Genomic DNA, 24,391 nt, shown 5'->3' on the forward strand with positions numbered 1-24,391 from the left:
GACTTCAGATAAAGAGTGAGGTGTCTATATTTGAGGGACTTTAGCGTAATTGAGATATTGTGCACTCATGGTTGATCAATTTGTTTCACAGTTTGTACTGTGAGATAATGATACTTTTGAACATGTGTGATATACCTTGATGTACCAGAAATACAAACCTAAGATTGGAATTTTGGAATTCGACTCCATTAGCTTTTGTAATTCATTTAAATGGAGGTACATTTTTTGAACCGGGATTTCGTGATTTCAAATTCATATATCAAACCTAGAGATATACACATACGGGCATGTTCAAACTTTATAATCATCCACTTTATTCATACACATACACATTTTTGCTTTTGTCATCATATTTAGGCGCCAAAACAAAAAAATTGTCGGCCATGATATCATAGTCAACCGTATGAGAGCAGAATACTTATAATTTTATGTGCCAAAAGCTTTCAAACTTCCCGCTCACATCGAAATATCACGCGCCTGATAGTTTAGCCCTGCGATATTCCTGTTTTACCCCTGCCACATGAACGGAAAAGGGCTGCTTTGGTATCTCCATTGTTTTCCCCACTTTGCCCCCAACATTCTTCCTCAGAGCCCCTCCCCTTCCCTCCCCGACCCCCCAACCACGGCAAGCCGCCGAATCTAGTCCTCCGCCGCAGCGGTGGACCTCACACCCCGCCGGATCTACCTTCCGCACCTTGGAACCCCCAACTGCCAACTCACCACTTCACCGGAGCCACTTCAGCGACTGGCTTGTCCACCACTCTAGATCTCCTTGACCGCCATCATGGTCCACCGCACCGGATCTGCTTAACCGGCGCCCTCGTCCACCACAGTGTAGGCCCTTCACTGACTCCCTCGTCCGCCCCTTCACTGGCCCTTCATACAAGCCCTCGTCCGCTGCAACAGATCCGCCTCACCAAAAGCACTGTACAACGCGCCCGCCGAAGCCTTTGTCCACTGCACCGGACCCGCTCCATGGACGCCATATTCAACTCCACCGGCCCTGCTTCACCGACGCCGCAGCCTCATCAGGTTATTTCAATTTGTACTCCTTCGGTTTTTCTCTTTGTCGTGCAACTGTTCACTTACCACATATAAGCTTTCTTGTATGTCGACAGGCGTCGCAACCGTAGCACCGGATCAGCGATGGTGACAGCCAGCCCAAACTCAACCGCAACACGAGCACCATCGATGATCCTTAGATATCAAGTATGACAACGATACCCATACGCCACCGAGAATCAGGTTTTATTATCCAACGGCCGGCGCCTACGTTCACTTTCCTAGCATAAGCACCGCACCTTTGAATTTCTTTAGGGCATCATTCAGTTTTTCATGAGACGCGTTATTATGCTTGCACCTATAGGGCCATACTTCTGGCAGTGAACATGTTACATGTGGTAAATTACATACCAATGCACATATAGTTAATATGCTTTAGTTTTGTTCTGATGCCACCTGTTGGTTCCATCAGACTGCTTACTGTTCTCTATGCTTAATTACACATCAGCAAACTAGCATGTGGTTCCGCTGCTTTTTGTTCATTTTACCCTACATTTTCTGATGCTAGCTATAACAGCACTGCTCCGAGCCTCTGTTCATTACCTGTTTGTGTGTTCTTGATCTTCCCAAGTTGCATGACTAATTTGATGCTTCTATTAATTACGGAGCTGCCAACCCCATCAAGCAAAATATTTGTTCTTTTGGGGCTGGCACCTTGAACAAGCAAAAAAATAGAGGGAAGGAGATATACTCACTCTGATTGTATTTACTCTGCGCATAACTCTTGACCCGCATACCAAGGAGGGCACTTGTTTAATTTTTCTGGACTAATTTTCCATTTAATTAGGGCAGAGGCGGATGGGGCAGGGCACAAAAGGAAACCAGCGCTAGGAATCGGCAGCGCGCAGACTAATACAAGAAAACTAAGAAAAAGTTATACGCAAAGTAAAAAGAATCGGAGGGAGTATTGTCGTGTATGCACACACCCTTCTTTCATTAGTTTAGATGAACCATTGATGATCAATTCAGACCAGTGCATGAGATTAAAATTAATTTTACCTAAATAGATGGTGCAGAATAAACTACAACAACTAGATTTGCAACCATGGGATGCTGACGATATCTTCAAAGAACATTGTGACAGCAGCTAGGCTTCAGAGCAACATATGGTAAGCCAGTGTGTTTTAGTACACGTGAAATGTAATGCGAGTGGGCTGCTTTCTTGGCTTGTGCCCTCAACGTGTAATCCTACCGAATTACAAATAGTTCAGTTGTCTGCTTTGCTGTATTGCTTGATTCGAATGCTTATTTGTTATTACGCTATAGCTGAGTTGGCCAATATGTCAGCAGTGCCTGCTGTACTATTGTAAAGAAATGCATGCCTATTTCATTTGAGTCCTTAACTTTTCCTCTCAACTTCATCACAAGACTGTCTTCGTAGTTTATATGAGGCCACACTGTTAAGTGCTTTCTCAGATTATTTCAACTGCTTAGATGCCTTGGCAACTTTGATGCCTTTCAACTAGGGATGTCAACTAGGTCCGATTTAATCCCGATTAAAGTCCACTAGTGGTATGATAGTTCCAAAGAGTTTTTGTTTTTTTTGAGGAAAATGAACTAGGGAGGTAGCAAAAACTAACTAGACGGGACTGGCGGATTTCGTTTATTTGCCACTTACATCCCTAGTTTCATTTTACCATTTTAATTTCTTTTCGGCTGATGCTGCTTCGAACCATTTAAATATAGTTTGCCATGCTCGGCAATAATTCGTCCATCGTTCACCATGTAAGCTTACTGCCTGGATCATACGATAACTATCTCTTACTGATGTCCAGCGGAAACTTTTCAGGGTGCCGTTCAGACTAGGACACAATGTACAACCCTAGAATCTATTTGTGGATGCAGTGCGCCATCCATGTTACTAGATGGTAGCAGTTCAGAGGCAACACCGCCGGAGAATAGTCTAAGTACAGATATTATAGTGCATGAGGCTCTACTAGAGGCAGAAAGAGATGGTGTGGCTGCCATGAATGAGGTAATATTTATATTGAGGGTGGAAATTACGGAATTAGCGGCACGCATTATGCAAGCAACCCAAGAATTGGAGGAAGCAAGAATGTTGCATTTGAAGACGGAGGAGGTCCTGCTTTTTCTGCTATCTGAAGCCCAAGATAATCCCGGTTCTTCTTTAGATACCAGTTGAAATTTTCATTAGATTATTGTACTTGCATGTTGTGTCATGTATCTGAATGGATTATGTTGCAAGACCCCCTATGTTGTCCATGTGTTGTAATGATCCGAATTTTTTAGGCGAGGTAATCCTCAGAACTTGTATGATTGACATAAGGTGAACTGTTTGTCGTGTGAGCATATTGTATTGGATGAAATAACTGTTTGACTCAGAGTGTTTCCAACCTACTGAATTCGAAGATCACGGTATTTCTAAATCATAATCATATATAAAGGTGGAATAAATCTTTGTTGTGGTTTTGAAGAAATAAATAACAAAACGTATAATTATCTATGGATATTCATAATCTAATACAAATTGGATTTGAATTTAGTTTGCCAGGTCCCAGGGCAAACGTGAATGCTAATTCTCCCGAGTTTTGAATGAAGCGGCTAAACACCGACTATAATTTGTGGGCTGCTCGAAGCAAGTGTTTGCGAGATGGAAATTACTGTTTACCCCTGACACTTGACATCCTTATCGACAGGATTTACACTGCTGTCGATAGGGGTAGACTAGTAACTTCAATCAGACATGACACGACAGCCTCTGAGCCCATTCAGGCATGGTGGGTGCCAAACGTGGGCGGCAAAACACATTTGATTCAAGCTCGTCCGAAAGACATGTGTCTGTTCCTCCATTTTGCCATTCATACACGGTGGGCGGCAAAACAAACTCTCCTCGTCCGAAATCGATGTAGGCTTATATTTTTAAATAGGGGCAGATGTGTAACTTCCATCAGACGTGACACAACCGCCCTACCTGTCAGCCCCGTTCATACACCGTGGGCGCCAACCGTCGGTGGCAAAACACCCTCTCCTCGCCCGAAATCGATGTAGGTTAATATTTTAAATATGGGTAGATGTTTAACTTCCATCAGATGTGACACAACCGCCCTACATGTCAGCCCCGTTCACACCGTGGGCGCCAACCGTGGGCGGCAAAACACCCTCTCCTCGCCCGAAATAGTTACCGGCAAATATTTGGGAGATGCAAGATTACCGTCCTATCCCCAACCGACGCGATGTCCGGAATTTTAAACGGGGGATAAGTTCGTAACTTACCCCCATTTCAGAGAAGCGCGTCCCAAAGTTTGAGATCCCCCCTCCCCTCCATTTCCATATTGATACACCGTCAGCGGCATGACAACCTCCGCACTACGGCCAGGCTCCTCCGTCCGCCACCCCATCCTCCACCTTCCCGGAGCCGCTACCCCTACCCCGTCGTCCACTGCAAGAGATGGATGTCTCTCATCCATGGCGCTGGACCAGCATCCTTTCATCGCCTCCTCTCGCTTCATTGGCGCCGTCGTCCACCTTGTCGTTGCCGCTCCTACGACCACCTCGTCCACGACAACATGATATATCCCCCGACCCGTTCGTCTGCCGTCTAAAGTCTTCTTCCCCGCTGCCGACAGCAATCGCACCCGCAGCACCCTCAACGTATCAGCATAGGCCTACACGGCGTCGCAAGAGAGATGGTACTCTTCCATCTGTGCTTAAGCTATTGATCTCACCCGGAAAATAGATCGTTGTTTACTGTACTTTTCTTGTCCGTACCAAATCATAGTGGCTAGTTGAAAGCAAACATTGGTTGTGAAGTAGCTTTGTCCGGTTTGCACCTTCAGATCCGCCATGGCATGGGCAATATACTCGTAAAGCTTATGGTTTCCCCCCTTTATATTCACTAGCATCATCGTAGGTGCTTTGTGTCGTGCTAGCACTGCTCCTCAAGACCTCAACCCAAAGTTTACGTGTTGAAATACGAATCTGATATGATGCTCATATCACTAAAATAGAGAACGTTTAATTGGCCACCTAATGTTCCTATATTCGTTTCGAAAAGCATGTGTGCCACCCACTGGTCCAGCTAGTTCCACTTTCCTGATTTTTCTCTTGATGCTTAGGGTTTCCCCCTTTTAGCTAAACAACACAACACTCAGAATTCAAAAGCTTAGTTGTTCAAATATGATTGTGATATGATACTGATAGTTAACCGACACATTTAATTGGTTAGCTAAAGGTCCCACTTGAGTTTCCAAATGCATGTCGCGACATATAGAGAGACAGCATAATTACATTTCTTTGTCACTTGTTGACCGTACTTTCTTGTCCATACCAAATCTTAGTTGTTATTTCAAAGCAAACATCGGTTTCTAACTACCCTTTGCGTGGTTTGCAACTTCAAATCTACCATCCCACTGCCACGGTCAACACTGTACTCATCATGATTATGTTTTCCCCATTTTATGATGACCATAATCAGCCTACGTGGTTCATGTCGTAATAGCACTGCTCCACCCATCGAGCTAAACAAGCTTAGTTGTACAAATTCATATCTGATATTATTGTTTATATTAGTAAAACTGAGAGATGTTTAATTGGTTAGCTAAATGTTCCTACTTTAGTTTTGAAATGCATGTGAGCCACATAAGGAGAGACCGAAAAGAATAGTATTTCTCTGTGCGCTCTGGTTCATCATGGGTGGACAACCGACATTGTACTAAAAGACTTGTAATATCTTCAATCTGCTTGCTCTTCTGCTCTTCTATAAGATGATACTCTTCTCTTGCGGTCGACTGGTCAGGTCGAGTTGTTCTCCCTTAGTATATTTTGAATCTGTCAGGTCAGGTCGACTTGTTCTTCTTTACTATATGTTGAAGCTATCATCTGCGAAGTGTCATCACTTCTGGAGCTCTCATATTTTGAGTAGTAGGCCACATTATATTAATGCACACAACAAATTACAGCATGCATGGCATCTTTGAAAAGAATTGCAGAGATAGCACAAAGAGGTTTATAGGGGGGCAGTATTGGATTAGAATCACTTCTGCATTACAAAGAAAATCTCACTTGTTTTTATGTTTTCATGCATGTCAGATATTGATCATTATCAAAATGAATATGAGAATGGGCACACGAGAGGAATATTGCGGAATGATCCACTGCCTAACAAACTTGGCATGGTGGAGGATGGCCTATCTTATTCACCCATCAAGGTGCTTGCTCTAACTTTGCAAAGTTGTATTGGTCGCACAAAATTTGCTTTTCACCTCTTGCATTACTTCTACTTTGTTACACCATCTGCTTAGTTTAAGCATCATATATGAGTATATGCCATACCTATCCATTTTCTGTACCTATTCCATGTGTCGTCACACTATGTTTTCCCAGTCAAATGTTGTTCTTTCGTAATAGGTGTCCAAAAGGAAGAGGGTGAGTGAAGGTCGTCAAGGAGTACAAACTAGGTATTTGGAAAAGGTAGTGATACCTGTTAAATCAGATAGATCAGCAGCCACAGAAAACGCAGGCCCAACTGTACCACACTTTACCCCAACTCCAGTGGCCAAACCCCTATTAGAACTGCTGGGAGCCCAGCGTCAGGTACTGTCTATGATATCAATTCAAAATTTGAAGTCCTAAATTTGTTCTTGTGCCTTACCTTCTCTCTTGTATGAAAACTAATTTTAGATGAATCTCCTTGCTCAAAGGATCATACGATCTCAAAACAATAATGGGCTCTGCATTGCTCTTGTCAGTACCTCTCTCATTTTTGCCTTGTAACGTTGTACTTAATTAATTGCTATTTGATTATGTATCATCAGTCTGCACCTGAGCTTCATTATCCTCTGTTTCTTCCAATATTATTTGATCTATATTTACTCTTTGCAAAATGTAGAATAATGGCAACGCTTATAAAGAATTTTCTTTGGGGAATTTATTGAATTATCCTTCCATCAACTTGGAGAAGGGCTTTGTCCAGCCCGTGTTAACATGTAATGTAAGTTCATCCTTCTCAAGCCTTCAAACTTTGTTCTAGTATAGATTTGGATAGGTACCATTTCCTCCGCTGTTATTTGCTTTGCTGTTTACATCTGATTGGATGTTTGCAACAACTACCAGTTTCAAATTGTAGTTGTAAAAACATGTTCGTTATGCAGAACCGATCCATTTATTTGCTTATATAATTGTGAAACCTGTTACGTGTCTCCTTGTTTCTCTTTCAGACTCGTATCTCTTACGCCATGTAGAACTTTAGGGAAGATAGTGAGCCAAACCATCATGAGGACAGCGAGATGACCCCAAGGTCCTGTCTTGATGAAGACAATGAGTTGAAGCTACTCACCAGCAGGTGTGAGACAACCTCAGTGCAGTCGCTGCCTCAATCAATTCGACTTCTTTAGTATGGACTTAAAGCGGAAAGGCTTGCTTTAGCTCAGCTCTGACTTGAAGTCAAAGATGCAATGAAGATGTCAGAGGACTACCGTGCGCACCATCATGCCTTAAATCTAGTGTTGATGCATCTATCGTTGACACAATTGAGGTCTACTTAGCTTCTTCAGCTGTTTGGGGGGGGGGCGACTTGGCCAAGCCTAGTGCCTTCTGAAGTGCTCTCAGTTTTGTATATTCTTTTGTCGGAGCGTTTATTTGCACTAGTTGCGAACTTTGATGCCCAGTGGATGTAATATGTGTGATAGCCGTGATAGCCTAGCGTAAGTTGCTTGCTTATTTATTTCCTTGTTGTCTTGTTTATTTGTTTGCTTCTAGTCATTGCAGTTCTTTTTCCGCGGTTTGCATGGGCTAATATTTACTGTAGTGACACTGGGCCTCCTACGGGCCGCAGAAATAGTGGGCCTTCTACGGGCCGTAGAAACAGTGGGCCTTCTACGGGCCGTAGAAACAGTGGGCCTTCTACAAGCCGTATCATCAATGGGCCTTATACGGGCAGTATGATCGATGGCCAAACATGGGCCAATAACAGGCCGCATTATGGCCGTAAACGGGCTAGAGTTGGAATCGTCCGTTCATGGGCCGACCATAATGGGCCATCGTTAATAGGCCATATTTGATGACACTATGAAAACGGCCCAATGTATTAACGGACCACACACGGGCCGACTGTAACCACGGCCTGAATTTGGCCCACAAGCAGAAAATGACAGTAACGGGCCATAAGTAAACGAATGCTGGAAATGAGCCCAAGAATAAATGGGCTCTAAGAAGGCCAAAAGATAACATGGGCTAGAAACGGCCCAACGGAATAACGGGCCGTTAATGGGTATAAAGTGATACACTGTTCATTACAGGCCAGTTTCACCACGGGTCGTTAATGGGTGTAAAGTGATACACTATTCATTACGGGCCAGTTTCACCACGGGCCGTTAATAGGTCAAGAGTTACATAGGGCCTCATATGGGCCGAAAGACGTCATGGGCCATACATGGGCCAGGAGTGAAAATGGGCTGGAATCATATTGGATGGCCCAGATGACGCTACTGGGCCTAATTTGGATAGGGCGTAATGGGCCTTGGGTTAGTGGGCTGTAAATGGGCTATATGCGAACAGGTCGTTAACAGGCTTTCCTTGGGCCGGCCCACCACCTTTTGACCAACTAAAATGGGCCGGCCTTTTCACAGGAATGGGCCTCTATTGGGCCATGCCACGTGTCGACGTACCATAGGCGCCTTCTGTCCAATGAGTGGATGACATCTGTCCCGACGATGAGCCGACACGTGTTTCCTCCAGCAAATGATGATTTTACACATGGAAAATCCCCATTGGTCGGGGCTGTTAACGGGTTCTCGGATCCAAAACCCGCCCCCATAGCTTAACGGCATTCCGTTATGGTGGATGCCACGTGTCGGTCACCCTTGACGAAAGCATTTCTGTGATGTGCGATTTATCGTCATGGAAGTGGACACTTCCGAGATGATAATTTTGGTAATTTCATGGAACACTTCTACGACAGCACAGGTATGACAATCTTGATTCTGTCATAAATTTTTCATGGATGTACATGCATGACAAAAAAAGCGACCTACTGTGACAAACACGTATCATCACGGAAGTGTATTTTTTGTAGTGGTTGGAACCTAAACTAGTGAACTCAGTCAGACCGAGTCACGGTTCGGTGGCACCGAGACTGCTAGGGTTTCAAAAAGACTCGAACTCGGTCACACCGATTTGCAATTCTTGGTCAGACCAAGAATCACATGTGGAATGGCCTGAGCCAAATCGGTGGAACCGATTTCAACAACTCGGTCGGTCCGAGATGGTTTCGGCGGAAACCCAACCCTAAATTTTCAATCCACAACTAAACTACAGAGTGCTTTCATTGGATAAAGTGATCTCAATCGTGGCAAGATACATGGCAAAACAATGTGCTGGGGAATCGGAGTGAGAACAGCACAAAGATCAAGTCCATACCCTAGTTCGGCGATGGACTTGCTACGGCGGCAATGACGGAGACGATCCCATTGACGGCAGCGGAGACCAGTGACTGGGGGCGGCTGGTGACGAGGAGGATGATCGGGAGACCCAGGGAGGTCGAGCAGGCTGAGCGCAGGCGAAGAGGTTCCAAAAGTTTTCCAAATTTTGGCCCGTGGGTATAGATAGCCTGACCCTGTCGGTGTGACCGAGTGGAACAACTCGGTGGCACCGAGATGCATAACTGCAAGCAGTTACTGCAACTCGGTGTGACCGAAAAGTTCAAATCGGTTGCACCGAGATTAAAAACCTAGATCGACTTAGGGATCTCGGTATGACCCAAATGGATGAATCGGTCAGACCGAAACGCACAAAGATGTTTTGGAAGTTTAAGTCTATGACGAATCGGGGACTCCGAGTGCTCCTCACACAGAGTGGTTCGAATCTAACTTGATCAAACTTTGTTATGCAGCATTAATAGAGTTTGAGACGAGAAGAGCATAGATAGCTAGAGAAGGTTCTTAGGCATTCTTGTGCATCCACTTGGCAAGAGAAAAATAAAACAACCAATCGAAACAACAAGAGGATGTCCTCGAATGAGTAAATTATGCAACCAACATGCTCACACAATAAAATGACAAATGAAATATGTGGCAAAGCATGCACAAACAATTCTAGCATCTATCAAGCAATTGGCGACGACTAGGTCATCCATATATGAGTATATTGACTTAGGAGTCAAATGAGAACATTTGATCCTAGGTCATACTCATCGTTTAAGCACAAGTGGGGTTACCACTTTTACATAAAGTGTTGTTGTGTTCACACCATTAGAGTTGCTTTAGCTCAATTCTTAGAGTAAAGCTCCCCCTAGACGTGAGATCCCCCCCTAAGAGGGATGAACTAACTTTGGGTTTTGTTGATGATGAATTCATGTAGGTGTTGAAGATGTGGATGCTCTAAGTTGATGTAGATCATTCGGAGCTATCCTTTGGAGTGAGTTGCTGTCGGTGTCAAAACCGGTGGAACTCTGGTGGGGGGTCCCGAACTGTGCGTGTAGGCGGATGGTAACAGGAGGCAGGGGATATGAAGTTTTACTCAGGTTCGGGCCCTCTTGATGGAGGTAAAACCCTACGTCCTGCTTGATTAATATTGATGATATGGGTAGTACAAGAGTAGATCTACCACGAGATCAGAGAGGCTAAACCCTAGAAGCTAGCCTATGGTAAGATTGTCTATTGTCCTACGGACTAAAACCCTCCGGTTTATATAGACACCGGTGAAGGCTAGGGTTACACAAGGTCAGTTACAAAGGAGGAGATATGCATATTCGTATTGCCTAGCTTGCCTTCCACGCCAAGTAGAGTCCCATCCGGACACGAGACGAAGTCTTCAATCTTGTATCTTCATAGTCTAACAATCCGGCCAAAGAATATAATCCGGCTGTCCGAAGACCCCCTAATCCAGGACTCCCTAAGTAGCCCCTGAACAAGGCTTCAATGACGATGAGTCCGGCGCGCAGTATTGTCTTCGGCATTGCAAGGCGGGTTCCTCCTCCGAATGCATCACAGAAGAATTTGAATACAAGGATAGTGTCCAACCCTGCAAAAATAAGTTCCACATACCACCGTAGAGAGAATTGCTTCCACAAATCTAATCTGTTGACACGTTTCGGCAACACGACATTATGCCATGGCCCGGTAATTATTCGAACCATTTTTCTTCAACCAGCTCCACACATAACGCGAGGCAGTTTCTTGACACGTCTTGTCAAAGCAGAGATCATGTTCCCCTAATTACGGGATTCTCATCAATATGGCCGTGGGTAACCCAACCGTATCTAGGACTCCTAGATTATAGGCAAGTCCCAAACGGCTACGGAGAGGATGCTTGATATTCACCCTGTTTATAAAGGGACAAGGCTTTTACTTTTTCCCTCCCATGCTCAATCGAATCCTTCCCCCGCCTCGAGTTCTAACACCCAAAGCCCAGGTCAGGTGCTCCGGACCTTCAATCATGTCCGGATCTAGCCTTCAAGGACGGTGGATGCCCTCCTCCGTTACAGAAGAAGATATCAAGAAGTTGAGGGAGGCCAGATACCTGACCGCCAAGGTTTCGCATTGGCTGCCCGCCCGAGGGCAGGTCGTCCCTACTCCTGAACCTAACGAAGACGTCGTGTTCATCTCCCACTTCCTCCGAGGTCTAGGCCTCACTTTGGATCTCTTCGTTAGGGGGCTGATGTTTTATTACGGGCAAGATTTCCACGATCTAGCCCCGGACTCCTTTCTCCACATCTCAGCATTTATTGTTGTATGTGAGGCTTTCCTCTGCATTACTCCTCACTTCGGCCTGTGGCTCAAGACCTTTGACGTGAAGCCGAAGATGGTCGAGGGGCAGCATGTAGCATGCAGAGGTGCATTAATAAGCAAGATCGGTGGAGCTCCATGGCCAAAGGGTTCTATTCCAGAGGTGTCCAGATTATGGCAACGGGAGTGGTTTTACATCACAGCTCCCAGAAGTGCCAAGTGGACGGCTGCCCCTGCTTTCCGCTTAGGCCCTCCACCACAACTGATGTCATGGATCAGCAGAGAGCTGAGCTGGGGTCCACCCAAGGACGTGCCTGTACTGCAGAGCCGCATTCAAGATCTCTTCGAAGGACATTTTAGTTCGATTGTGGTGATGCAAGTCATGCTGGTTCGACGAATCCAGCCATGCAAATGCCGGCCCCTTTGCATGTGGGAGTTCAACCCAGAAGGACCGCGCGCTATTCAGAATTTCCTTGGCTTCATGCACGAGGAGATGTATAGATCAATCTTCGGACCCCAGATAAAGTGTACGGATATTACCGAGGACGTGGGCCTGAGCAGCAACCGCACAGCCGACCAAGTAAGTTATCCTCTAGCCGAACACACCGTCTTTCATTTATGATGACGTTATTCTGAGAAATCGCTCTTTGACCAGGACTGGATAACAAAGGCGAAGATGATCTGGTGTTCGCCCCCCCATCCGGAAGGCTTGGAGAATCCGGTACTGGAAAAGATGCTCGAGCTAACACCAAGGGGAGGAGAAAGCGGACCTCCACCGCTACCCATTCTGACCGAGGGAACGGGCGTCTCCGTAAGGGAGGATAACCAAGGGGAGGAAACTGGCATTCTCTCACCCCGGGGAAGGAAGAGGACTACTCCTGAAGATCCGGAAACCATGGTTTCCAAACTGGAGAAGAAGTCTCCACCAGAGGGTCCTGCCTTGGAGGGCGCTCTTGCTGCACAAAGTCCGCGCGGGGATCTGCCTTCTAACGAGCCGTAAGTAATCAAAAAGTGCTTTAATAGTGAAGATATACTACTTTGCCTTTGAGGAAAATAACCGAAGCATTTATCTTGCAATTCGGATCTTAGCCCTTCTCAGCAGAGCTCGTCTTTGGGGGATCTTCTTCCGGAGATGATGGAGAGCAAAATGCCTCCCCCGGACTCCCCCGCTCAAGAAGCGGGCGACCTTGAAGTGTCGTCACGGAGGGCCTCTCCGGATCTGTTGAGGCCAGAATATAATCCTTTAGTCACCCGAAGTCCTCCACGTCCGGCTCTTGAAGAGAGCAAACAAAAGAGTCCGGCACCGTCTGGTATGCGGTCAGACGTACTGAGGGAGCTGTTGGAGCGAGAGGCCATCTCAGAAGAACACCGTACGTTAATGGGTATGGTGATGGAAAGAATTTCGTCCGCCGAAAGCGGATTGCATGAAGCCTTTATGAGTCTACTGAGAGGCTTTGAGGTACGTGATACTTTTTGATAGTACCGCACATTTTTAGGTGTGCCCTGTGTAGATAGTAGCCCTTGAGACTCTGGTTGTCGCTGAGAACGGCGGCGAACAGAGGATCGTAGTCCCAGGTAGTAACCAAACTGCCTTTATGTGCAGGTGGTGGAAACTCCGATGGCTAGCCGGACTAATGAGTTTGCCGAAGTAAAGCGGCAACTGGATGCGGCAGATGCCGACATCGAGCTTGTTAACATGCGGCTTGACGAGGCACAGGGTAAGTAATGCTTTCTGGTGAATGTCACATAGTAAGAGCAGCATGATGCTAGTATCTTTAATATGTTGTGACTGCAGATGGAGCTGCCACCATGGAGACCCTGCGGGTGGAACTTGCCCGAGCCAAAGAATAAGCAAGGAGGAGTAATGCGGCTGCTTTGAAGGTGGCCGAAGAGTTGAGGGCCGAGAAGGCCGCACATTTCGAGAGCAAAGAGAAAATGGCCAAGATGGCTGTAAAGTTAAAAGACACTGCCGACCGTTGCCAGTTCCTTGAAGAAGAAAACCGATTGAAGGCGACGGACCTTGAAAAGGCCACGATGACGACCAAAGACACCCGCTCTGCTATGAGAGCGAAGAAGGAGGAGCTGCGTGAAGCCGGGGATATTGCGGCTGGGAAGCCCTTCATGTTGCGGAGGAATTTCAGAGATCCACGGTATGCCCCTCTGGATCGGCTGTAGAGTTCGGCAGACGCATATATGGACTTGGTGGAGAGAGCTATCGATGCAGCCAAATACTTCCGAGATCAAACAGATCGTGAAGTGGACAAGCTGTTCTGGTCGCAATTTAACATTCCAGAGCGTTCACTTCCATTGACTAATCAGCTAGCCGAATGGGCTGAACTCAATATGTTGTCCGGACTCGCCATGAGGTCTGTCGTGGATCAGCTGTGGCCGGGGAAGCCGAAGCTGAACAGCTATTTTAGCTTAGTGGAGCAGTTCCTTGGTGAGGTGCCGCGCATCAATGCGATGAAGAGGTCGGCATGCATAGAAGGCTTGCGAATGGCCCTTGCCCGTGTTAAAGCATACTAGGCGGAGATGGATGCTACCACTGTTGCGGCGCGGGGTTCGGCCATAGGCCGAGTGGATGCCGAGCACTATTTCGAAGAGGTTCTCGAGGGTGCTCGTTTGATAGAGGCCCAGTGCTCGAAGAATATTATGTTTGAGTGACATGTATTCCCATTGTAAACACAATGTTTTTATGAAATTTATTAAGGTTGTGTTTATACTTTTGCCTGAAAGTAATATGATGCCTCCTGTGTGGCCGTTTATGTATACATGTGTATAACCTGAAAGATTGCAGTCGTCGGCTTCAGCCCCCACAGATATAATGCGGAGGTGTTCGCAGAAGACGTGTGTTCACACTTAACCCAACGTCTTGGCCCTATTAAGCAGGTGATAGTGCAGCGAACGAGGCAACCGGACTATAATGCTTTAACACTTTCACTTAGCCATAGGAGTTTGACGGTGGGGCTACTATATAGCCCCTGGTGGCTCCGCACTCTCCCAAATTCGGGGTGCGTACATGCTTGGATGGGAAACGACCCTTCGTTAAGACGGAGGAATTCTAACATTCCGATAGGTCATCGAGTGGTTGACCAGTCTCATGCTATATCATGATAGTCAGTTTTCGGCTTTCTCTACTGAGGCGCTCCTCCGGATGACCCGGGGCACAATTGCAGTAGTTCTCCTAGTGCTACCTTAGCCGATAGAGCGGAACGTAAGGTACCAAAACATAGGAGCCGGACAAACCCAACATTTGACCAAAGACATGATTCGGAGCTGATGGATATAAGGCCAAACTCGCGACGCCGAACACTCCCTAAGGTATTCGGTCTTTATGGTATAAACCGGGCCTAAACAATGCCCTTTGTAAGAAGCCCCTGGTGTCCAGGTACGTGCATTATTCTGACGTGGCCACATGCCAAGACGCCAGCATCCTTCTCAATTATACTGAGAATCCGAGGGAAGTGTATCAACAAGAGAAAATAAAAAAGGTTGACGCAGGGTCTTAATCAAAATAGAATCCTTGGGACGGGTCCCTGCTGCACGTCTGCACCTGTGTCTCCGTTGTGCCGTATCCTGGACGGGTGTAGCACATTGGTCATCTGTAAAAGAGAGGAACTTAGGTGAAAAGTTGTCGTGCAAAAAGGTAGGTTTTAAAGAAACCATGTAAATTTGTGACAGAGGTGAAAAATTGCCACTCGTCTGTGTGCGCTGAGCCCCTTGTATTTGTGACAGGGGTGTGGCCATCAATCGTGTACGAATAACATATAGCTGCGCCGGACTCGTCTAACCGTGTCCATGGTCTTGACGACCTATCGAATACTTTAGTTGGTGAGGCCGTTTTAGTGTGCGGCTGCCGAGGAAGCCAAACCCTCCTCGGCGCGCAGGGATCGCTCAATATTTCCATTTACTGTAATGATGCCACGTGGACCGGGCATCTTAAGCGTGAGGGAAGCGTAATGCGGTATTGCATTAAAGTGAGCAAACGCTTCGCGTCCATGTAGTGCTTGATAGCCACTTTGGAACGGAGCAATGTGGAAGGTTAAATTTTCACTGCGGAAGTTATCGGGGAAGCCGAATATAACTTCTAGTAGCAGGGAGCCCCTGGGCCTGGCGTTACTCCTTTAACGGTAGTATTGCTGAGGCAAATTTTCGTTGGGTCTATCCCCATTTTGCGGATTGTGTCCTAATATATCAGGTTTAGACTGCTGCCACCGTCCATCGGGACTCGTGTGAAGTGGTATCCGTCAATTATTGTGTGTAATACCAAGGCAGCTCGTCTTGCATGCCAGATACTTGCTGAGTAATCCCGATGGTCAAAGGTGATCGGTTGAGACGACCAGTGGCAGGACTCCGCGGTGATAGGCCCTTGGGCATATTTCCTGGGAGTGCCGCTTTGTTTCTCCCGTTGATCACGTGTAACACGTTTACTGTTTTGACATCTGGTGGAAATTTCTTTTGTTCACCAGTGTATTGCTTGAGAGGCTCATCCTCATCTTCGCTTGGTGTATCCTGCCCCTTGTGTACGGCGTTTAGCTTGCTGGACTTCTTGAAAACCCAACATTCTCTGTGGGTGTGATTAGCGGGTTTACCAGGGGTGCTATGGATCTAACATATTTGGTCCAGTATTTTATTTAAGCTGGACAGTTCGTCTCTCGCACCTTTAGAGGGCGGCTTTTGCTGACTTGGCCGAGATCTTCTGAATCCGGCGTTTCCCGCGGTGCTCTTCGGGCCGTCTTATTTATTCCGGTACTTATTAAATTTGTTGCATCGTGATTTCCCATTTTCATTTCTCACTTCGGATCTACTTGGGTCGCTGGTGCTGCATCTGGCTAGCCAGCTGTCCTCACACATGCAAAAGCGGGTCACGAGGCTTGTTAATGCTGCCATTGTTCTCAACTTTTCTTGGCCAAGGTGTCTGGCAAGCCATTCGTCGCGGACGCTATGCTTAAAAGCTGGCAAGGCTTCGGTGTCCGGACAGTCAACTATTTGGTTCTTTTTAGTAAGAAACCTGTTCCAAAGCTTTCGGGCTGACTCTCCGGGCTGTTGAGTTATATGACTCAAATCATCCACATCCGAAGGTCGGACAGAAGTCCCTTGAAAATTTGCCCGAAAAGGGTCTTCGAGCTCTTCCCAGCTTCCAATGGAGTTTTCCGGTAGGCTTTTAAGCCAGTGCCGAGCTGGGCCTTTGAGCTTGAGGGGTAAGTACTTGATGGCATGGAGATCATCTCCTCGAGCCATATGGATATGGAGGATATAGTCCTCAATCCAGACCCCAAGGTCTGTTGTTCCGTCGTATGCCTCTATGTTTACGGGTTTGAATCCCTCTGGAAATTCATGGTCCAGCACCTCATCGGTGAAACATAGGGCATGTGCGGCACCCCTGTATCTAGGTGTACCATGTTGTTCGGATGTTTGTTGTGTTGCGTCGTATGCTGGAGCACGCTTGCGTGGTCCATAAATGGATCTGGTTGCGCCGTCCTTTTGATTAGAGCCGTCGCATGGATTGCGTATTGGCTTATGTGCAACGTTGTTTGCCGCTCTATGTTGGCCGTGAGGTCGTCTATCCGGCCAGGTGGCCGTTTTAATTTTTGGTTGCGGGGGTCTAAGGCCTCCTCATCGAATTCCGGTAGCAAGATCCGCTGCGGGTCCCTCTTGGTGGGGCAATTACCGCCGTACTTCGTTGCTGTGTTGAGTACTTTACTCCATCTGATTTTAAGTGTGTCTTGCGCAGCCTTGAGCCTTTGCTTCTGCTTTTTTAGACTCCTTGCGGTGGCAACGAGCCTTTGCCAGGCATTCTGTTGCTCCGGGTGTCTTTCTGGTGTCATGTCGTCCGGACTATTATCTTTGAAAGAACCGGGTTGTTCGGTTTGATTCTCAGTGTTGCCGTGGTCCGGCGATGGTTCACCCTGCTCTAACGCTGGGTCTGTATGATTGTTGTTTCTGCCGAGGCGGGATTTGGAGTGGCGCTTACGCCGCCGATTTGACTGCTTCTCGAGGGGACAACCCTTCGTTGCATCCTTCTGGTCCCCGTCGTCGTTTTCTTTTGGTGTGTCCACCATGTATACGTCATGTTATGAAGTGGGCGTCCGGTGCCCTGTGGTCAGTGGTTCCTATTCGTCTCCTGCATCATCATCCATACCATCGATGTCTTCGAAGTCGAAGTCGAGCATGTCGGTTAGGTCATCGACAGTGGCTACTAAGTGGCTGGGCGGTAAATTTTATCCACATCCCAATCCTGTCGGACATAGTTCGGCCAGGATTCTCCTGACAAGGAGAGATACCTTAATGAGTTCAGTATGTCGCCATGGGGCGAGTGCTGAAAAATATCTGCGGAGGTAAACTCCATGATCGGTGCCCAATCGGATTCGCTAGGAACGGGCGCAGGCGGTTCGGAGTCTGTGGCCGAAGAAGAATCCGGCAGTTTAGCAACACGGCTCTCGTGCAGGGTAAGTACGATGTTCGGCTCAATCGTCGCTGAGGGTAAGGCCTTCGTGGCAGGGTCCATCCACCCGTCCATGGAAGGCGCAACTGGCTCCGAATTAAGGGTCAGAGTGGCTGCCGGTGCGATCTCCTGAACACTGTCTGATGGTAGAGCTAAATCGTACTCATCGTGATCGCGTGACGCACAAGGCAGAGGCTTGAATCTGTCGAAGATCAAGTCTCTGCGGATATCGTCCATGTAGTTTAAGCTTCCAAACCTGACATGATGGCCAGGGGCGTAGCTTTCAATCTGCTCCAGATGGCCAAGCGAATTGGCCCGCAGTGCAAAGCCGCCAAATACAAAAATCTGTCCCGGGAGGAAAGTCTCACCCTGGACTGCATCGCTATCGATGATAGAAGGGGCCATCAAGCCTAACAGCGACGACACAGAGGAACTCTCAATGAAAGCACCAATGTCGGTGTCAAAACCGGCGGATCTCGGGTAGGGGGTCCCGAACTGTGCGTCTAGGAGGATGGTAACAGGAGGCAGGGGACACGAAGTTTTACCCAGGTTCGGGCCCTCTTGATGGAGGTAAAACCCTACGTCCTGCTTGATTATTATTGATGATATGGGTAGTACAAGAGTAGATCTACCACGAGATCAGAGAGGCTAAACCCTAGAAGCTAGCCTATGGTATGATTGTCTATTGTCCTACGGACTAAAACCCTCCGATTTATATAGACACCGGAGAGGACTAGGGTTACACAAGGTCGGTTACAAAGGAGGAGATATGCATATCCGTATTGCCTAGCTTGCCTTCCACGCCAAGTAGAGTCCCATCCGGACACGAGACGAAGTCTTCAATCTTGTATCTTCATAGTCTAATAGTTCGGACAAAGAATATAATCTGTCTGTTCGGAGACCCTCTAATCTAGGACTCCCTCAGTTGCACTTGTCCCTTGTCTTACCAACAAGAGGGTTTGTGACTCCTTGAACTAGTGCAAGATGTGGAAGTTGATTGCACTTGTTCTTGGCAAAACGATAAGAGTGAAGTATGTTGGCGGAGTCACCCTCAAGAACTCTCTAGTTCTTCTTCTTCGGGATCCACATCATCTTGATGGGAATCCTCGGGGTTGTAGTTGTACTTGATGAAGTGGAACTTGATGTAGTCTTGGGAACCCATTTGACCAAGGCCTTAGGAGCTTCTTCAAATGCACTAATTTCCTCTTGAAGCTTGTCCTTGCCTTTTTCCTTGTGGTCTTGTGGTGGAAGATCATCTTGAGCTTGTGTCCCTTTGAAAGAAGTAGGATCATACTTCTCTTTGAGGAACAAACTTCGTCTTGGGGTATTGATCTTCTTCCCACTCAACTCCATTGGCATTGAACTTCCGTTCAAAACCAATACCTTGATTCTTCCGGTGCCTTCCTTGCTTGCGTACAATTTCCTCGAATTGCTTACTCCTGGCAAGGCTCTTGTAAACACCTTTCGCTATGATTCCCTTCAATAAGCTATTTTCTTGCTCAAGTGTAACTTGGCTAAGAGAATCAGTAGTGGAATCAAGAGAACTACTAGAAGCAACAATATTGGATTTAGCATGATTATTGTTACTACTAGAGGAATAATCCTTCTTGTTCTTGTTACTAGACTTGACTTGAGGCATGTAAGTGGATAGGAGTAAACGCTTGGCAATGTAAGAAGAACTTTTCTTGCGAAGATCATCATTGATTGCCTTTAAGAACTCATGCTCTTGCTCAAGATTGAGCTTCTCAAAACGTAATTTCTCATGAGTCCTTAAAAGTTCTCGATGATCTCGTAAGATAGTTTCATGAGCTAACTTAAGAGTGTTTAGTTCTTTAGTTAGAAACTCAATTTTCTCCTTATCATTGTCATTCATTTTATCTTGATTAGCATGATTAATTGATGTTTCATCATAGTATTCATCACTAGAGTTGTCAACAATTAAATCATCATCACCTAACAAGTCATCTTCATCACTATTGAAATCAACATACTCGGGATGTGATACCTTTGGACCTTTGGCCATGAAGCATCTTCCAATTCCTTCATTTGGTGAATCAAATATGTCGTAGGAGTTGGTTCACACAAGTTCTAGACCGGCAACACCTTCATCTTGAGTATATTCGGAGTCGGAGTGATAGCTTCTCTTGGAGTGATTGTCGGAGTCGGAGCCGGATACCCATTCACCAACATGAGCTTGATGTCTTTGTTTTGTGTAGCTCCTTGATGACTTGTCCTTCCTTTCCGAATCCTTGCTTCTCCGAGATGTTCTTCGTTCATAACGATCATCCCTACTCCTTATCTCCCTTTATGGTGATTCTTCTCTTCTACTTCTTCTTTTGGGAGAATCTTCTCTTCTCTTGTAGGGGGACTTACACTCATTTGAGTAGTGTCCGGGTCTTCCACAATTTTAGCAGTTTCGCTCTCAACTAGAAGATCTTTTGTCATTGTAGGACCTTGACTTGCAACATCTCTCTTTGCTTCTACTCTTGTAGAACTTGTTGAAGTTCTTTACCATTAGGCTCAATTCTTCATTGAAGGTTTGTTTCTCACTTGATGATGTGGGAGATTCACATGAGGCTTTGTAAGCACCACTTGACTTGTTATGGAGCTCCTCCTTATCCTTGAGTGACATATCATGAGCAACAATTCTTCCAAGGACTTCCGTTGGCTTGAGATCTTTGTAATTTGGGATCATTTGGATCAATGTGCATACGGTATCATATTTTCCATCGAAGGCTCTTAGGATCTTCTTGATGATGAATTTGTCGGTCATCTCTTCACTTCCTAAGCCGTTAATCTCATTTGTGATAAGAGCAAGCCTAGAGTACATTTCAGCGACACCTTCACCATCCTTCATTTTGAACTTGTCAAGTTGACTTTGAAGCACATCCAACTTGGATTCCTTGACGGAGTTGGTACCTTCGTGCATATCAATCAAAGTATCCCAAATTTCCTTTGCATTCTCAAGACGGCTGAATTTGTTGAATTCTTCGGGGCACAGTCCGTTGAAGAGGATATCACAAGCTTGAGCATTGTATTGTAGCATCTTCAACTCTTCTGCGGTAGCTTCACGGTTCGATTCTCTCCCATCAAAGAATTCACCTTGCGAGCCAATACACACAATAGCCCAAACGGTGGGGTTATGTCCAAGCATATGCATTTTCATCTTATGCTTCCAACTAGCAAAATTAGTACCATCAAAGTAAGGACCTCTACGGTGGTAATTTCCCTCGCTAGATGCCATACTCTCCTAAGTTGTGAAACCAAGGCTATGACCACCAAAATCTATGGAAATCAAAGCAAATGGAGACCAAAGCTCTGATACCACTTGTAGGATTGAAAGTATGTCTAGAGGGGGGTGATTGGACTACTTGACCAAATAAAAATCTAGCCTTTTCCCAATTTTAGTTCTTGGCAGATTTTAGCAACTTTGAACAAGTCAAGCAATCTTAAGACAATTCAAGCAAGCATGCAAAGAGTATATGAGCAGCGTAAAGTAAAGCATGCAACTTGCAAGAATGTAAAGGGAAGGGCTTGGAGGATTCAAACGCAATTGGAGACACGAATGTTTTTGTTGTGGTTCCCATAGGTGGTTTTATCGTACATCCACGTTGATGGAGACTTCAACCCACGAAGGGTAACGGTTGTGCGAGTCCATGGAGGGCTCCACCCACGAAGGGTCCATGAAGAAGCAACCTTGTCTATCCCACCATGTCCATCGCCCATGAAGGACTTGCCTCACGAGTGGTAGATCTTCACGAAGTAGGCAATCTCCTTGCCCTTACAAACTCCTTGCTTTAACTCCACAATCTTGTCGGAGGCTCCCAAGTGACACCTAGCCAATCTAGGAGACACCACTCTCCAAGAAGTAACAAATGGTGTGTTGATGATGAACTCCTTGCTCTTGTGCTTCAAATGATAGTCTCCCCAACACTCAACTCTCTCTCACAGGATTTGGATTTGGTGGAAAGAAGATTTGAGTGGAAAGCAACTTGGGGAAGGCTAGAGATCAAGATTCATATGGTAGGAATGGAATATCTTGGTCTCAACACAAGTGTAGGTGGTTCTCTCTTAGAAAAAGTAAGTTGGAAGTGTAGGTTTGTTCTGATGGCTCTCTCCACAAAGGAAGAGGTGGTGGAGGGCTATATATAGCCTCCACACAAAATCTAACCATTACACACAACTTGCCAAACTCGGTCGGACCGATTCAGCAAAGCTAGTGACCGTTAGGGTTTTTGGTGTGACCGACATGCAACTCGGTAGGACTGATATGATTAGGGTTAGGGCATAACGTAATCTCGGTGAGACCTATTACACAAACTCGGTGGGGCCGATTTTGGTAATAAGCTAACCAGAGAGTTGGTTTGGTAAACTCGGTGGGACCGATCGCTCATTTCGGTGAGACCGAAATGTTACGAAGGGAAAACATAGAGTTTACATTGTAATCTCGGTGGGACCGATCGCACATCTCGGTGAGACCGAAATGTTACGAAGGGAAACAGAGAGATTACAACCCCATCTCGGTGAGACTGAGATCCCTATCGGTGAGACCGATTTGCCTAGGGTTTGTGGCAGTGGCTATGACATTTGAAACTCGGTGGCGCCGGATAGGAAGAATCGGTGGGGCTGAGTTTGACTTTTGGTTTAGGTCATATGTGGATGTGAGAAAGTAGTTGATGGTTTTGGAGCATATCACTAAGCATTTTGAGCAAGAACCTGATTAAGCAACACCTCATCCCTCCTTGATAGTATTGGCTTTTCCTATAGACTCAGTGTGATCTTGGATCACTAAAATGGAAAATGTAGAGTATTGAACTTTGAGCTTGAGCCAATCCTTTGTCCTTAGCATTTTGAGGGGTCCACTTTTCTCATCCATGCCATGCCAATCATTGAGCTTTCCTGAGATATTAATCTTGAAATAGCATTAGCTCAATGAGCTATATGTTGTTACGAATTACCAAAACCACCTAGGGATAGTCGCACTTTCAGTGTGACATGTGTGTCAAAGAGAGACAAAGGCATGTGTCGTAGTGGGATAGCATGGGTGTGGGCGGGGAGCATACTATTTGGAAGAGACATCGAGTGTGTGTGGGATAGGGGTGTGAGAGCGAGAGAGCGAGAGAGAGAGAGAGAGAGAGAGAGAGCTAGCGACAGAGAGAGGGAGAGGAAGAGAGGGGAGAGGGAGGGTTCGTTTGTGTGCAGATGTGGCGTATAGAGTGGGAGACAATGTTGATGTTGTTCGAAAGTGGACTATGTACGAAGACGCGAGGGAAGCAAGTCATCATGTGTGTGATAAGGCCTTCATCAGAGATCTAGAATAGATGGTGCAGAGAACAATGTGCAAAATTGAGAACGATTTTACATTAGGGAGCTATCGAAATATTCACGGCATATATGTATATAGGGAAGGAGGTAGGGCAGGTCCGCATGTGGGAGAGATAGAAAGAGGAGAGTGGTGCACAAGGAGACAAAGTGTGCTTGTTTACAGTGGGGGTGGTGTGTGAGGTGAGTGTGCGAGGACCACATAACTAGGCAGATAGACGTTTGGGGGCGACGTTTTGTGTGTATGGGTAAGATACACTCTACATAGTGTGTGTGCTTGGGAAAGAGAGATGTCGGGAGACCTAGAGAGTGGGGGAAAAGATGTGTGCATGCCCGAGAGACAAAGTGGTAGAGACCTATATTGGGGTCCGGAATTTAGAAGAGAGGGGGGTGTTAATGTGCTCGTGTGTTCGTGTCTGGGGGAGAGAACGACTTGTGTGTGTGTTGGGGGGGGGTGGCCTCAGATAAAGAGTGAGGTGTCTATATTTGAGGGACTTTAGCATAAATGAGATATATATGGTCAATGGTGTGTGCACTCATGGTTGATAAATTTGTTTCATAGTGTGGATTATGAGATAACGATACTTTTGAACATGTGTGATATACATTGATGTACCAGAATTACAAACCTAAGATTGGAATTTTGGAATTCGACTTCATCATTAGCTTTTGTAATTCATTTAAACGGAGGTACATTTTTTAAGCCGGGAATTCATGATTTCAAATTCATATATCAAACCTAGAGATATACACATACGAGCATGTTCAAACTTTATAATCATCCACTTTATTCATACACATACACATTTTTGCTTTTGTCATCATATTTCGAATAAACACAATTGGAATTTCATTTGAATTGGACCGTATGATGGTATTT

The sequence above is a fragment of the Triticum aestivum genome, chromosome 2A (genome assembly GCF_018294505.1).
Source record: "Triticum aestivum cultivar Chinese Spring chromosome 2A, IWGSC CS RefSeq v2.1, whole genome shotgun sequence".
NCBI lineage: Eukaryota > Viridiplantae > Streptophyta > Magnoliopsida > Poales > Poaceae > Triticum > Triticum aestivum.